Consider the following 14,783-nt stretch of genomic DNA (forward strand, 5'->3'; position numbering starts at 1 on the left):
GTGGGTGCTGATGTGAGTGCATGTCACCTTCTTGGTGGATTCTTGCTCCTCTGCTCTTTCTTCCTTTTCTTCCTATGGATCCAGTTGTCAGTATTGTTTTCTACGTTAATCTTCCTCTGGGGTGTTTGATTATTCCAACCTTGTTTATGTATTGTGTGCTTTGTCACGGGCCAGACACTACCCGGGTTAGACTAGTTTCTGGGGACTCTGATTTGGTGGTACTCTGCTGGGTCACCTCCAGTGTGCTGGAGGACGTGACTATGTGTTAGTGGTACATTGTTTTTTTTGGTGTGAGCGTGTGGCCCTCTCCCTTGGTTTTCACAGTCAGTAGGGCTGTGAGTGCAGGGTGCGCTATTCATTTGCTGTTTCCTGGCCAATTTAGGGGTGGTGGGAGTCCACCAGGCCCAGCAGGCAGGGGGTGCTCTGCTGGTTTGCCTGTCTCCACCTCCACAGTATGATTCAGCACCAGACACCTGGTGCCTGGGTGAGGGTCTGGTTGTGCCCAGGATCGGTGGGCCCTGGTAACAAGAGGGGGATGGTAGTTTTCTATTTTCAGTCTGTCATGTATATACATATTCTGTATTGCATTTTGTAACACCGTGTGTTATCAATAGTTTATCATGTTGTCAATCATGGATATTCTGCTATCTTGCATGCTCTGGTAAGGGCCTCTCATGTTGGGGTATTCTTACATTTTGATGAACTGGCAATATTAAGCTGCAATCCTTACCAAGACATTGTTTGAATGCTTGTTATGTGCTTAATGTGATGAGTTACAATTTCAGAATGTTGCTTGACCTCATACTTCACCTCCTGGACTGTACACCACCGCTAGCACTTGTGTTGTAAAGGATAAGGTACATGAATTTTAAAAATGGATGGCTTCCTTCAGAGCATAGAAGAGAAAGTCAGAGAAAACTGGAGGAAAACTCAGTTGGACGTAGTTGGGACTTTCCCATCACTTCCTGTGACAGGAACACCGCCACAGGAGCAAACTGAGTGGGAAGACCCATTGCATGAGGACATCTTGATGGGCAGGATGGGGAATACAGCACAAAATGCTACTCCCACGAACAACGGTTCATCTGAGGGCACAACATCAGGAGCTGAACACACTGTGCTAACTACAACAGAGCAGGCAGTGAGACAGCGAGCAAGCCGCACCCTGGTGCAGCACCTAATGAATGAGGTACTTACAAAAATAGAGCTTAACAAAGGAAGACGTAAAAGAGGAAGTGGCCCATGCCATTACAAAATATGACCAGGAATGTGACAAGATATCTAAAGAATGTAAAGACAACGGCACCACACAGCCAATGCTGATAACAGAAAGTGGCAAAAGAGATTTAGCGATAGCTCTATTGATGATGTTGGGGATGTCAAGGGATGCACAAACCGATATGGGTGATGTGTACATAAATTCATAATACAGCACATAACAATAAAATGTGGCAGGAGGCGGTTGGCAATGTGAACATGCAGCTGGAGGGCAGAAGGCACAGCCTCCCTACACCCAGCTCTAGGGCACCTGTCCCACGCAGTTCCCCTATATTTTCAAAAAAGATGTTTACTAAGGGTGACACTTTAAAATGCCACACCATACTACACAAATTAGTGGAGACTAACAGCAGGTGGATAGTTTCATCTAAACACAGAATAGGCAACACCAGGAGAAGGTACTGTCAGTGGCATGTGCTAGGTTAATGAAGAAAGGTCCTGACATACATTTGGCTTATAGGCAACAGGTTAGGCACTGACCACTGCAACAACATCAGATTCCTGGCCCATACCACAGGAATATGAATGGGACATACACAGATTTTCTTTTACGGATTTTGATTTACAACATTGTGATGACACAAAAATAGCAGCCACATTGCTATATGCTATGGATAAGCTCCGTAAGTAGAAGCAATTGCGAAACACACTGAAGATATTTGAAATGGTAACTGAGATAGGTGCCCATGCAAGCCCAAAGCAGACAGTGCGAATGCTTACCATGACCTTACAGGGACTGCCAACAACATCCTCATAAGGAGGGGACACAAACATTTCTGCATATATACACATCCCAGGGACCAGAGCAGACCTCCTGTCACTTACTAAATATTTTCCTAAGCAGCGAGAAGAACAGCACAAATGATATGCAGAGCTAGACAGAATCCTAGTTATGAGAGGACTGTTTGGAAGGACCTGGATACATTGTTTAGCATTATTGTACTGAAGGATTTGTGGGAAGGCTGTAAGAAAGTGGTAAAGTGTGTTACTTAGGAGCAACAAAGAGAAAACGGGTGAGTCCCAGGTGAAGAGGGGGAAGAAAAGAGAAAGGAAGTAGTGAAATATATAAAGGAGAAAGTGTCATAAAACAAAGTAGACTGGTCAAAGATAATACATACTAAGTAGGAAAAGGATGAAAGTGTGAATTTCTATTTTGATTGTCTCCTACAGGTTTACCAACAGAGCAGTGATATGAAAATGCATTGGGTATAGCCATGCTAGCTTTTGTTACTACCTTTACCTATGGGCTACGGCAACCAATTCAGACACATCTACAGACATCCTTTGTCTGGTGGCAACAAGAGCCTATAGAGAAGGTGCTGGCAGCAGCCAGGAACTGTGCTGACTATCAGACACATCTGCAAGTGATAGAGGCAGAAATGGCAAAGAGGGAAAAGGTGAAGTTGATGATGATGCAGAAGAAGTTTTATATTGGAGAACAGAGGTAGAGGGAAAGGTCAAGAGAGAGAATGGGGTCAAGGATCACATATATGAGGGCATTTTCCCAGCCTGCGCACAGGACAACATGTTTTCACTGCAACGAGCCCAGACACTGGAAGGCTGACTGCTCTTTGTTGGACAGTGGGTTCTGAAGTAGAGGCCACCAGAGGCAACAACCACATTCACAAGTTGCACTACCACCCTACACTCAGAGCATATTTGATGCAGCTCCCAGCCAACAGGGGGAACCACAGAGTACACAACCCCAATATTGCTCGATGCATACCCCTTCACTAACCCCAACTCCAAGGGGGAACAGAGATCAGTGTTATTCAGAGGCTGACATGACTGGGGGCCACCTATCGTTACCCCTGCCACTACCGGGGACATACAAGGGGTGCCCAAGACAGGAAGACTGCCTGATCACACCAGTCATACCAGTGGACTAGGGGGGTCCACATGTGGACAGGACTGTACAAAATAAAACAATTCCCTGCCTGGTTGACACTGTCACTACAAGATCAATGCTGAAGGCATCTGAGATGCCAGAAGCACCACTCTGGAGTACCCTAATAATGTCAGTCGGCACAACAGGACAACCTGTAAGTGAATATTTGACACAACCCTTGACACTGTTAGTTGGTCCCATCACTGACATCACCAATTCATTCTCAGCAGGTATTGCCCTGGAAATCTGTTGGGCAGAGACCTATTGTGTAAACTGCAATGCACCATTCATTGTTCACCAATAGGAATTTTCCTAGAAAGCAGAGTGTATGGACTGGTGTTGCAAGCATTCATGAGGTGCGCGCCATGAGGAACACTAGGACTACCACTAGAGCTACAGGACTCTGTCCCAACTGAGGTTTAGGCTCAAGGTACTAATGATGGGGGATGAGTGCTAAATTATCCCCTGGTATGAATAAATGTAAAACCACTTCCTCGAGTCTCACAGGACAAAATCTCAAGAGAGGGAGAGGCAGGAATTGCACCAGTGATAAAGGATCTTTTACAACTAGGAGTAATAAGGGAAATACAACACAGCCCCTTTAACACCCCTTTACTGCATGCAAAGAAGCCCCTCCAAAGAACCAAATGAGGCACCCATAAATAGATTCACACATGTTCTCCGTGAACTAAACAAAATAGAGATCCTGGCATTCCCAGTTGTTCCTAACCCATCCACCATCCTTTCCAGCATTCCAGTTACTGCTACCCACTTCACAGTTCTAGATTTGAGCTCTGCATTCTTTTCTATCTAGTTGCAACAAGAGTATCAATATCTTTTTGCATTCTCATTCGGAGGAAAAATGTTTACTTTGGAAAGATTAGTCCTGGGATTTACAGAATCGCCATCAATTTTTCCAAATGCCCCAAAGACAGATCTGGCCTCCGTATACTTGCCAGGGAACTCTACCTTGATACAGTATATTAATGACCTGTTGCTGGCTTCACCTTCCCACACATCTTGTATAGAGGACACTGTGCCATTGCTATGCCCTTGGCAGAGTAGGATTACAAGGTGTCTCCTAATACATTGCAGTTCTGCTTAGCAACAGTACAAATCTTTGGGCCATGAATTATCTCAGGGTACTCATAGATTGTTACCTGACAGGGTTTGCACCATCATACAATTCCCCAGACCACGCACACAAAAGGATGTGAGGACTTTTCTCGGAGTGGCAGGGTATTGCAAGCACCAGATACCAAATTACTCCCTTATTGCATGACCACTGCAAAACCTCTCTAACAAGCAGGTGCCTCATCAAGTACCGTGGTCCCCAGATTGTGAAAGAGCATATAACACATTAAAGCATAACTAGACCTTCCAGATTACACCAAGGACTTTCATCTATTTTGTCATGAGAAGGGGAGTTGCTCACAGGAGGTGCTGGCACAAAAACATGAATACTTCTACCGACCAGTGGCCTGCTTCTCTGACACACTAGACTCTGTCACTGCCGCCCTCCCACCATGTCTAAGGGGTGTTACCTCTGCTGCATTGGTGGTGGAACAATCAGAAAGTGTGTTATTGAGACATACCTTGGTCCTTCATGAGCCCCGTGTAACAACCAAAACGCAGCACTAAACAAATGCACCTCTCACACAATATGAATTGACACTGTTGGCACCAAACATTGTCATTAGGAGGTGCACCATTCTCAACCCCGCTTGTCTTTTGCCAGCTGGAGGAGACCAAGATGACCCTTCCACAAACAATGCCTTTCATGATTGTGTATTAGTAATTGTCAAACAACCCAAGGTACAACTAGATCTCAGAGACACACCATTTTCAAATGCTGAAGGGGATTTGTTTGTCGATGGCTCATGCATCAGAGATGACACGGGGACTTTGCAGCCTGCTTATGCAGTGTGCACAGATAGGAGGCTGTTAGAGAGGACAAGGTTGACAACGGTTAAGAGCGCCTAAGCAGCAGAGCTGATGGCATTAAAAAGGGCATGCAAGCTGGCTCAAGGAAAAACAGCAAACACATACACTGACAGCTAGTATGCATTTGGAGTGGCACACAACTTTGGCCAGCTGTGGGCAATGAGGGTATTTCTCACCTCAGCTGGCCAACAAATACAGCATGCTTCACTGATCTGATTGCTGATCTCCTGCAAGCAGTACTTTTACCAAGAAAGGTTGTCATTGTGAAATGTGATGCACATAACTGCGAAGAATTATGTCTCACAAGTAAATGCCTTTAATGATGGGGAGGCAAAGAGAATTGCTCTAACTGAAATGAAATGGTTCAGATTGCATCTGCCCCTGCAATAAAGGATGATTGAATTTTGATCCCAAATATATTCAAGAACAGGCTGAGGCAGAGGAGTGGGAGGAATATGAGAAGTGGGGATGTGTGCAAGTAGAAGGGGAATGGACAGGTCCTAATGGTAAGATATATCTACCACTGGCAATGCTTCCTTATATCGCCTGTCTTTTCCACGGTCCTTCACACGTGGGACATGATTGAATAATTATTTGGTTTTCCCAATGTTGGTACAGCAGAAGGTTTTACCAGTATGCAGAATGTCAGTGTAGATGATGTACTGTTTGTGCACAATATAACACAGGGAAGGATACCCCAACTGCGCCAGGCCACTTTCCACCACCATGTGGACCCTTTGATAGTTTGCAAATGAATTTCATTGACATGCCTCCTACACACAAGAAAAGTATGTTTTGGTTATAGTGTGCATGTTTAGCTAATGGATTGAGGCATATTGAGCAAAAAACCATGATGCACAAACTGTTGCTAAATGTCTTTTGAAGGAACTTATCCCACAGTTTGGGGTACCAACAGCTCTGACATTGGACGGGGATTTATCTCCCATGGGATTGAAGGACTAAGCAAATGGCTGGGGGGGGGGTCCCACAAAACTACAGTGTGCATACCACCCGCCAGCGGCAGGGGTGGTTGAGAGGAAGTGCTGCAGGGGGGATTTCTGCATCCACAGAACAGTCATGGATTGATGCACTACCGCTAGCCCTTTTGGCTATGAGATGCACACCTGATAGGGTGACAAAACTAAGCCCTTTTGAAGTTTTGTTTGGTCACCCCACGAACACACCAGGCAACTTGTCTGTTGCTCCATTGTCAATAACAGATGATTTATTGTACAGTACTGTAAGAAGCTGATATGGAGATTGTGTTACCTTCATCAGCAGGTGCAAGAAATTCTACCGGAAGCAGACACACCACCAAAACATGGACTGCAGCCCACATACTTGATGTGGGAAAAGGCACATACAAGGTGACACTGCCCTGAGCCACAGTGGGAAGGGCCCTAACAGGTTCTTCTGACAACTGCTAGAGCCAACAAATGCGAGGGCCTACCATTGTGGATCCACAGTTCCCACACTAAGAAGGTAGCAGACCAAGAACACCAAAAGCAGCAGCAATTGATGGTGCCAAAAGCAGTTTTATCACCTGCACCACGGTACAATCTGTGTTTCAACAAGGGCTACTCGTGCTGCACCTCTTTCGGGAGCACAGGGTGCAAGTGGGCCCTACTAGGGCTGCTTGTGCTGCACACCTTCAAGAGACAGAGGGTGCAGGCAGGCCCTGCTCTGGATTATCACCCTGAAAAGTCACCTGAGTGAGCATTCAGAGCTGGTTAACCTCTGATGCCACACTGGGACGGTACCACTGACTAAAGAGACACTGATTGCTATTTCATTGTGCCAAGCTGCAAAACTTTTGACACTTGCCTCAGAAGTATGTTCAATGGAGAGGAACATGCAATGGATGATAGAAGGAGAAAGAAAATGGCCTTTGTTGCTGACAGCAATTGTAACACCTGTTCCAGGAATAATAGTGACTGTAATAGTAATCCTATTTGTGGATCAAATATCTGTACCTTTCCTTGATTGGGCAAGTGCTATGAATGGAACCAATGGACTCAATAAGAGACAAGTAGTGAACTCATCAGGGGCAGGGGAGGCAGAAAAACCAGGGGAGATGAGAAATGAAATGGAGGTAGCATGGAGTGAGTATAAGGAAGCATATACTAAAAATACATTTGTACAAATGGTGAAGATGTATGAGGACATAGCCAACATATCGGGTTGTTATGTCTGCACACATCTGCCAACACATTCTCAAGAAATGAATTACACAGCCATTCTGAGTAGTAAATATGTAGGTTGTAAAGTAGCCAATCGATTAATACATCAATGTTAAAATACACCTGTGAGGAATACACAGATATGCTGTAAGGGTTGCGGACCCCAGAACGCACTGCATGCTCAAATGCATTTATTAGTGAAAATTTGACACTTGCTGACTTGATATTCAAAAGTTGGATGTTTCGGAGCACGATGTGCCTACGAAGGCCCATTATTGGCATTTAAGGTCACTGGGATGCTTGCCGCTAGTCTTGTAATAACACTTATCGTTGTTGCTTGCTATATATCGCATAAAAGAAAATTATTTCATGCAATTATCATAAAAACGATGTATTGTGAATACATTTGTTACCGCTAAGTTTAATATATGAAATTTTCCTAAATGGTGCTGGTGAGGCAGAACATTCTATGAATGGCCTGAAAGTTTCATTGCTATGCTCAATTTATGTTGTGATGTAACAGTGATAAAACGGATCGCTTTTGTTACTTATATAAACCTTATGTTCTAAGAGTGTTACACATATTGCACCGTGACCTTTTGATACTAGCCCTATGTTCCTAGAGTGTTACAAACATTGTTTTGGGATCTTTTGATATTAACCCTATGTTCCTAGAGTGGTGCAAACTTTGCACTGTTGATATTTTTGAATTAACCCTATATTTCCAGAGCGATGCAAACTTTGCAACGTAATCTTTTGATATTAACCCTATGTTTTCAGTGTGATCAGAAGACACCAAATGTGTTTTCCTTGGAATTCTAAGTACAGTGTGTAAATTAACCCTTGAATGTCTGAAAACCTAATTACCTGAGAATTTGTTGTCATAATTTGTTACCTATTTAAATGTGTATGGAGTCGAGTGAGTCAGCATCTTAGGAAATCTCGGCAAGGTCACCAAACAAGATATCCAGGGAACTTCAAGCACATTTAGGTAGGTATTAATTAAGGTTATTTGGGATCAATCTGGCGTCACAGTGGGAGTAGTCATAGATTTTACAGGATGATCAAGGTTCTTATTTAATTACAGGTAATCCACATCGTTTTCCAAAAATTCATAGAGCAAGGGAGAGCCATCTAAAGTGGGAAACGGGAACCTCACAGATACACTTAGCTTGTACATAGTAGTCAGAGACTGGTATATACATGGTTACGAGTTATGAGCTGTTTGACTTATATGTAGTTCATCATAGGAAATCGCAGCTCTTCAAGGACCATCACCAGTCGTTTTGATCAAGACCTGTGGCTCCAGTGGCTCTCTCTCTCTCTGTTCCTCTCTCTCTTTCAACCATCCATCCTCTTTCCCCAGGGGCATTCTGATGCTGATCATGTGCATTGAAGTGGGAGGCACATAACGTCTATGAGGAATTGGGAATAAGCAATTTGGTCAACATTGTGTCTCCTTAGGACAAACAGGTTAGTGCTTGACAGGTACTAGTACATGGTGTTGTTATACAAACTTAGATGGAATAAAGGACGGTCCTAAAAAACTGTTGCTGTGGTTGTTATTATTAATCTATGGGAACTCAGAATAGTTTCATCTGCCTGCTGGGTGCTATGGTAGCTGTTACCCCTCATTAGTATTGCCTCAAATGAATCACACTGCTAATATGTCATTAATGGGTGACTTGGCCAGTTCCAAGACCCTAAGAAAAGAACACCTACCTGGATGGATGCTGTCCTAACGGTTTAGGATGTGATGTCACCCCCGGTAGGATTTGTGTACTTCACATCTAGAATATACCAACTGGCAGGATTAATGGAAAAATTGGTGGATTCCACAGCCGCAGCCCTTAGAAACATAGCGGATGAATTGACTGCTATGAGGGCTACAGTAATCCAGAACCATATTGTGTTAGACATTTTCCTCGCCAAGGAAGGCAAGGTATGTCAGGTGATACACCGAATCTTTTGTGCGTACATACCAGGTTAGGCAATAATATCAATTAGGCCATAGGTAAAATAAAGAACGCCCAAAGGGAGGCAGAAGGGATACAAACAGGTGGCACTGGGGAACACTGAAAGTGTGGCTTATCAACTGGAGATCATGGCTGTTGGTAGTAATTATGACAGGGATTGTAGTTTTAATAGCACAGTGCGTGATTATACAGAAATGCCCCCACGTGCATTAGTGTACTCATCACCAACTGCTGCAGTATGACAGAGTCTCTCCTGTGTTGTGATTCGAAGGGACAAAGGGACCATGGTATAGGGGATGATACTTCTAAGCTAGAAAGTAAAGGGGAGGAATTTGCACTAGAGGGATTGGAGTAAGGTGGCATTGAGTATCAGAGGGCAGAATGTGAAATTCTAACTGTTCTTGTATGATATGGAAACCATTTTCTGTTTTGTTCATTCCTGTGATACTCAATGAGAACACTGCCTATTGTTGAAGTGCATGATGAATACTTGTTTTCCACATTTTACATGTATAAGCTTGGAACGCAACACGGTAAAAGGCTTGCTCAAGAGGCAGCAGTTGTGATGTACCACAGCATGCTAGCTCAGCATTAATTTTCTGTTATTAAATCAAAACACCTGTGTTAGACCTGACAGCCTTAGGGTAGTCACCCCTAACTTTTTGCCTGCCTCCCTCCATTTTTTTGGACACTGTTTTTGCTGGTTTATAGACTCTGCGCACTTTACCACTGCTAACCAGTGCTAAAGTGCATATGCTCTCTCCCTTAAAACATGGTAACCTGGAATCATACCTGATTGGACTATTAATATACTTATAAGTCCCTAGTAAGGTGCACTTTATGTGCATAGGGCTGGTAAATTAAATGCTACTAGTGGGCCTGCAGCACTGGTTGTGCCACCCACTTAAGTAGCCCCTTTTTCCTTGTCTCAGGCCTGCCATTGCAAGGCCTGTGTGTGCAGTTTCACTGCCACCTCGACTTGGCATTTAAAAGTACTTGCCAAGCCTAGAACTCCCCTTTCTCTACATATAAGTCACCCTTAAGGTGTGCCCTAGGTAACCCCTAGGGCAGGGTGCTGTGTAGGTAAAAGGCAGGACATGTACCTGTGTAGTTATATGTCCTGGTAGTGTAAAACTCCTAAATTCGTTTTCACACTACTGAGAGGCCTGCTCCCTTCATAGGCTAACATTAGGGCTGCCCTCATACACTGTTGAAGTGGCAGCTGCTGATCTGAAAGGAGCAGGGAGGTCATATTTAGCATGGCCAGAATGGTAATACAAAGTCCTACTGACTGGTGAAGTCGGATTTAATATTACTATTCTAGAAATGCCACTTTTAGAAAGTGAGCATTTCTTTGCACTTAAATCCTTCTGTGCCTTACAATCCACGTCTGGCTGGGCTTGGTTGACAGCTCCTTGTGCATTCACTCAGACACACCCCAAACACAGGGTACTCAGCCTCACTTGCATACATCTGCATTTTGAATGGGTCTTCCTGGGCTGGGAGGGTGGAGGGTCTGCTCTCACACAAAGGACTGCCACACCCCCTACTGGGACCCTGGCAGACAGGAGTAAACTGAAAGGGGACCTGGTGCACTTCTTAGCCACTCCTTGAAGTCTCCCCCACTTCAAAGGCACATTTGGGTATAAAACAGGGCCTCTGCCCTACCTCATCAGACACTTGCTGGAGAAGAAACCTGAACCAGAAACTACATCCTGCCAAGAAGAACTGCCTGGCTGCTCAAAGGACTCACCTGTCTGCTTTCTACAAAGGACTGCTGCCTTGCTGTTGCCCTGCTGTCTTGCTGAACTCTTGTCTGGCTGTGAAAGTGCTCTCCAAGGGCTTGGATAGAGCTTGCCTCCTGTTCCTTGAAGTCTCAGGACCAAAAAGACTTCTTCCTTTCACTTGGACGCTCCGTGCGCCGAAAATTTCGACGCACAGCTTGTTTCGCGGCGAGAAAAACGCCGCACACCGACGCTGATCGACGCGACGCCCTCGGGACGATCGAGACTTCGACGCACAACCTCGCAAGGACAAAGCCGCCCGACTTTCCAGGAGAAATCGACGCGACGCCTACCGTGAGCGCGAAACTTTGACGCACGGCCTCGCAAGGACAACGCCGCCCGACTTCCAAGGAGAAATCGACGCGACGTCTGCCGTGAGACCAAAATTTCGACGCACGGCCTCGCAAGGACAACGCCGCCCGACTTCCAAGGAGAAATCGACGCGACGCCTACCGTGAGATCGAAACTTCGACGCGCAGCCCCGCAGAACGACGCGCAGCCGGAAAACAAGCAGGAGAATCCACGCACAGACCCGGGACATCTGGTAATCCCCGCGACCCACAAAAAGAGACTGTCTGCGCGCCAGAAAACAACGCCCGACTTCCCCGCGTGGAAAAGAACGACGCAAGTCTGTGTGTGCTGAGGAGAAATCGACGCACACACCCCTTTTTCCGCGCATCTCTTCTCCTGTGGCCCTCTGAGGAGATTTCCCACCAGAAACCAGGTACTCTGTGCTTGAAAGACACTTTATTGCTTTTTAAAGACTTAAGACACTTTATATCACTTCCCTGTGATATTTCTACAATTTTCCATTGCAACTTTATTCTTTTTGACCTACAATTATCCTGATAAATATTATATATTTTTCTAAACACTGTGTGGTGTATTTTTGTGGTGCTATATGGTGGTATTGTATGATTTATTGCACAAATACTTTACACATTGCCTTCTAAGTTAAGCCTGACTGCTCGTGCCAAGCTACCAGAGGGTGGGCACAGGATAATCTTGGATAGTGTGTGACTTACCCTGACTAGAGTGAGGGCTTTTGCTTGGACAGAGGGTAACCTGACTGCCAACCAAAAACCACATTTCTAACAACCTGCTATTGGCTGACGTATTTCCCAATCTCGAAGAGTCCCCAACTGATATTATGGGGAGCATGTGCTTATTATGCACTGTTGCTTTAGCTTGTCCTCAGAGATTTTGTGGGGACCAGGTATGCTAACCACTGCATTCCCTAGCATAATACAAATGCTTCGAGCAAAGGCGAATTCTCTTTGTGTTCATCTAGCACGTGAATGTAAAAGAATGTTGCTGATTACATGGGACATATTACACATATAAAAGAAACTAAATTTTTCAAACAAATCCAAAAGTATACAAACAAAATTCAAGTTAACGTGCTTCTTTTTAGCCCTTTTATGACACCATAATACATATTATTTATATTATGACCATAATCCTTCGTCCGTGGTGAGTAATGTGCGTGCTACGTTTAAACACAATGCCATAATCGGCCTTAAAGATTCTCTGTCATTCAGAAAAGGCATGGCTCATTGTCTGTCATGTTCAATGTGAACTTAATGGGGTCTTGTTAGTTTCTATATAACCTGAGGGTTAGTGATGTTCTGACCTCCATACTGTTTAAATATTCTATCCACAGTTTTCAACAGCCGGACACCGTGGCTTTGCTAATAGAGTTATAACACTCAGTCACCATTTAGTGTCATAAAACTGCAGGGGTGGAAAGTCTACTTGGCTCTGGTATAGAAAAAGTTATGATCATTAATTATTTATGCAAAAGAGTCATGTCGTTGAAGCCTACTGCAATATCTTTCTCTGTTTACAATAATTTTGAAGGGCAACTTGATTTTTTTGATATGCTAATCGAATTTCCTTTGAAGAAACCATTATGCAAAAAGACAAATATTAGAAAATACCAGCAATTGGGCCTACGTTTTCTTTGAAACTATTGTATTTGTTTAAGCTAAATTTCTACCATAATACGGGTGGTGAGTGCAGCTAGGTTAATCTTCCAACTTGGTTACATGAGATAAATTTATATTGGGCTCCCAAAGCATCAGCTCTATGCATTGATCCGAAATGGTAGTGTCACTGGTGTCACTGCAAAACATCTTGGCATCTTGGTATCCCATGGTCATCAAATTGGGTTACAGACAAATCCATCCTTAGCAGGACTCCCACACACATCGACAGCAGACCAACTGTATGCGCTGTGCTCTCGTCAAGTAAATCACCCCAAGGTGCAGTCTGAAAGGAGGCAATTGGTAGTTAAAAAGAACCATAACCAATGAAGTCACTAACAGTGCCCCAGAAGTGAACAGCAGCTATATTCAACTAACAGCAAATGCTAGCTTTGAGTCTGACGATTTTAAATACACGGTCAACTTCATAGAGTGAGTTTCTGAATCAATATTTGCATTTCCACATACAGAAGCTACCAGTCTTTTGTTATTGATTATTAATATTACAAGGAGTTGGGACAGGGAAAGGTTCTACAATATTCTCTCTCAACCTATTTATTATGAGGCTTCCTTTATAAAGTGGCATTTATACCCTAAAACATTCTCTGATTGTAATTCATTGTCAATCAGCCGTTCACAATACAGGTCATTGAACACTAATAGCAGATTTAACCCAAGGAACATGAACCTACAACGATCCTCACACCCAGGCCCTAAAGGATTCATAACTAAGATATTTTAATGTAAAAACGCTTTGTGAGCACTTAACATACAAAAAACTACAGGGGTATTTTTCATATAATATCAAACAATAAAAAATATCTAATTCACCCTGAGTAAGTTATACCTTTCCGGTTATTTTGCTCGTGTCATTATGGGAACGGCCATTACATTCTCAAGTGAGCTACAGCTTGTGTATTCACCCATACATTTAAGTATTGAAACACTTACATAACAACTCAGCTACATGCATGCGTGGCGTTTTAGAACACTTCATGTCTCTAGAAAGTCCATATTCTGTGCGGCATTTCTTTAAGTTGGACCATTATCAAGTGTGCCAATGTGCTGGTACCCCTACAAAGGGCACAATCTGGGCATAGTTTCTGATGCCACAATATTGTTCACCCCTCGATGGCCTCATATAACTTTTCTAGTTCTGAAAATCCTTTGGAAAATACTTCACTAGCTTCAGCTACAAAGTTGCTGGCCAATTGTTCCGGATGCTATCTCTTTGCTCTTGGACTAAGGCAACGCCATCTTATGTAAGGATCCCTCACATACATCATAATACATCATCCAAGAGCAGGTGAGTGCTCTTTCTCTTTCAAGTCTGTGATCCCCAGGGCTCTTTTTCGTTTTCTCTTTGCTATGTTAATGACCATCTCCCTTTTACTAAAATGTTGAAGTCCAAAGTATACGCTCTTCAACTTATTGCTCTTCCATCTACCGTCAATCCAGCAACAGGACAGCTTTGGTAATCAGGCAGTCAAAACGTACTGGCTCATCAATGAATCTAACAGTTAGATCAGTGGTTCCCAACCTTTTGTCCGGGGACCCCTGGGTGTCCGCAAAGCCTCCTTAGGGGGTCCGCGACTGCTTTGAAAATTATATATTATTAACAGATTAGGTCCCCAGCGTTTAGTAATGACTCAGTAGATGGTCCCCAGATTTCAATATAGATTTAGTGGGGGTCCCTGGGATCCAGTAATGATAAATTGGTATAAAGTGGGGGTCCACAAAAGTCAAAA

The 14,783-nt window shown here is 43.9% G+C and overlaps 1 protein-coding gene across 1 annotated transcript in view; it reads right to left on the reverse strand.

Annotated features, from left to right (window-relative positions):
- Positions 1 to 14,783, reverse strand: part of LOC138245621 (teneurin-2-like) — a 768,805-nt gene that overhangs the window by 632,590 nt on the left and 121,432 nt on the right. The gene's annotated exons all lie outside the window — the stretch shown is intronic.

This window comes from Pleurodeles waltl, chromosome 7 (genome assembly GCF_031143425.1).
Source record: "Pleurodeles waltl isolate 20211129_DDA chromosome 7, aPleWal1.hap1.20221129, whole genome shotgun sequence".
Classification (NCBI taxonomy): domain Eukaryota; kingdom Metazoa; phylum Chordata; class Amphibia; order Caudata; family Salamandridae; genus Pleurodeles; species Pleurodeles waltl.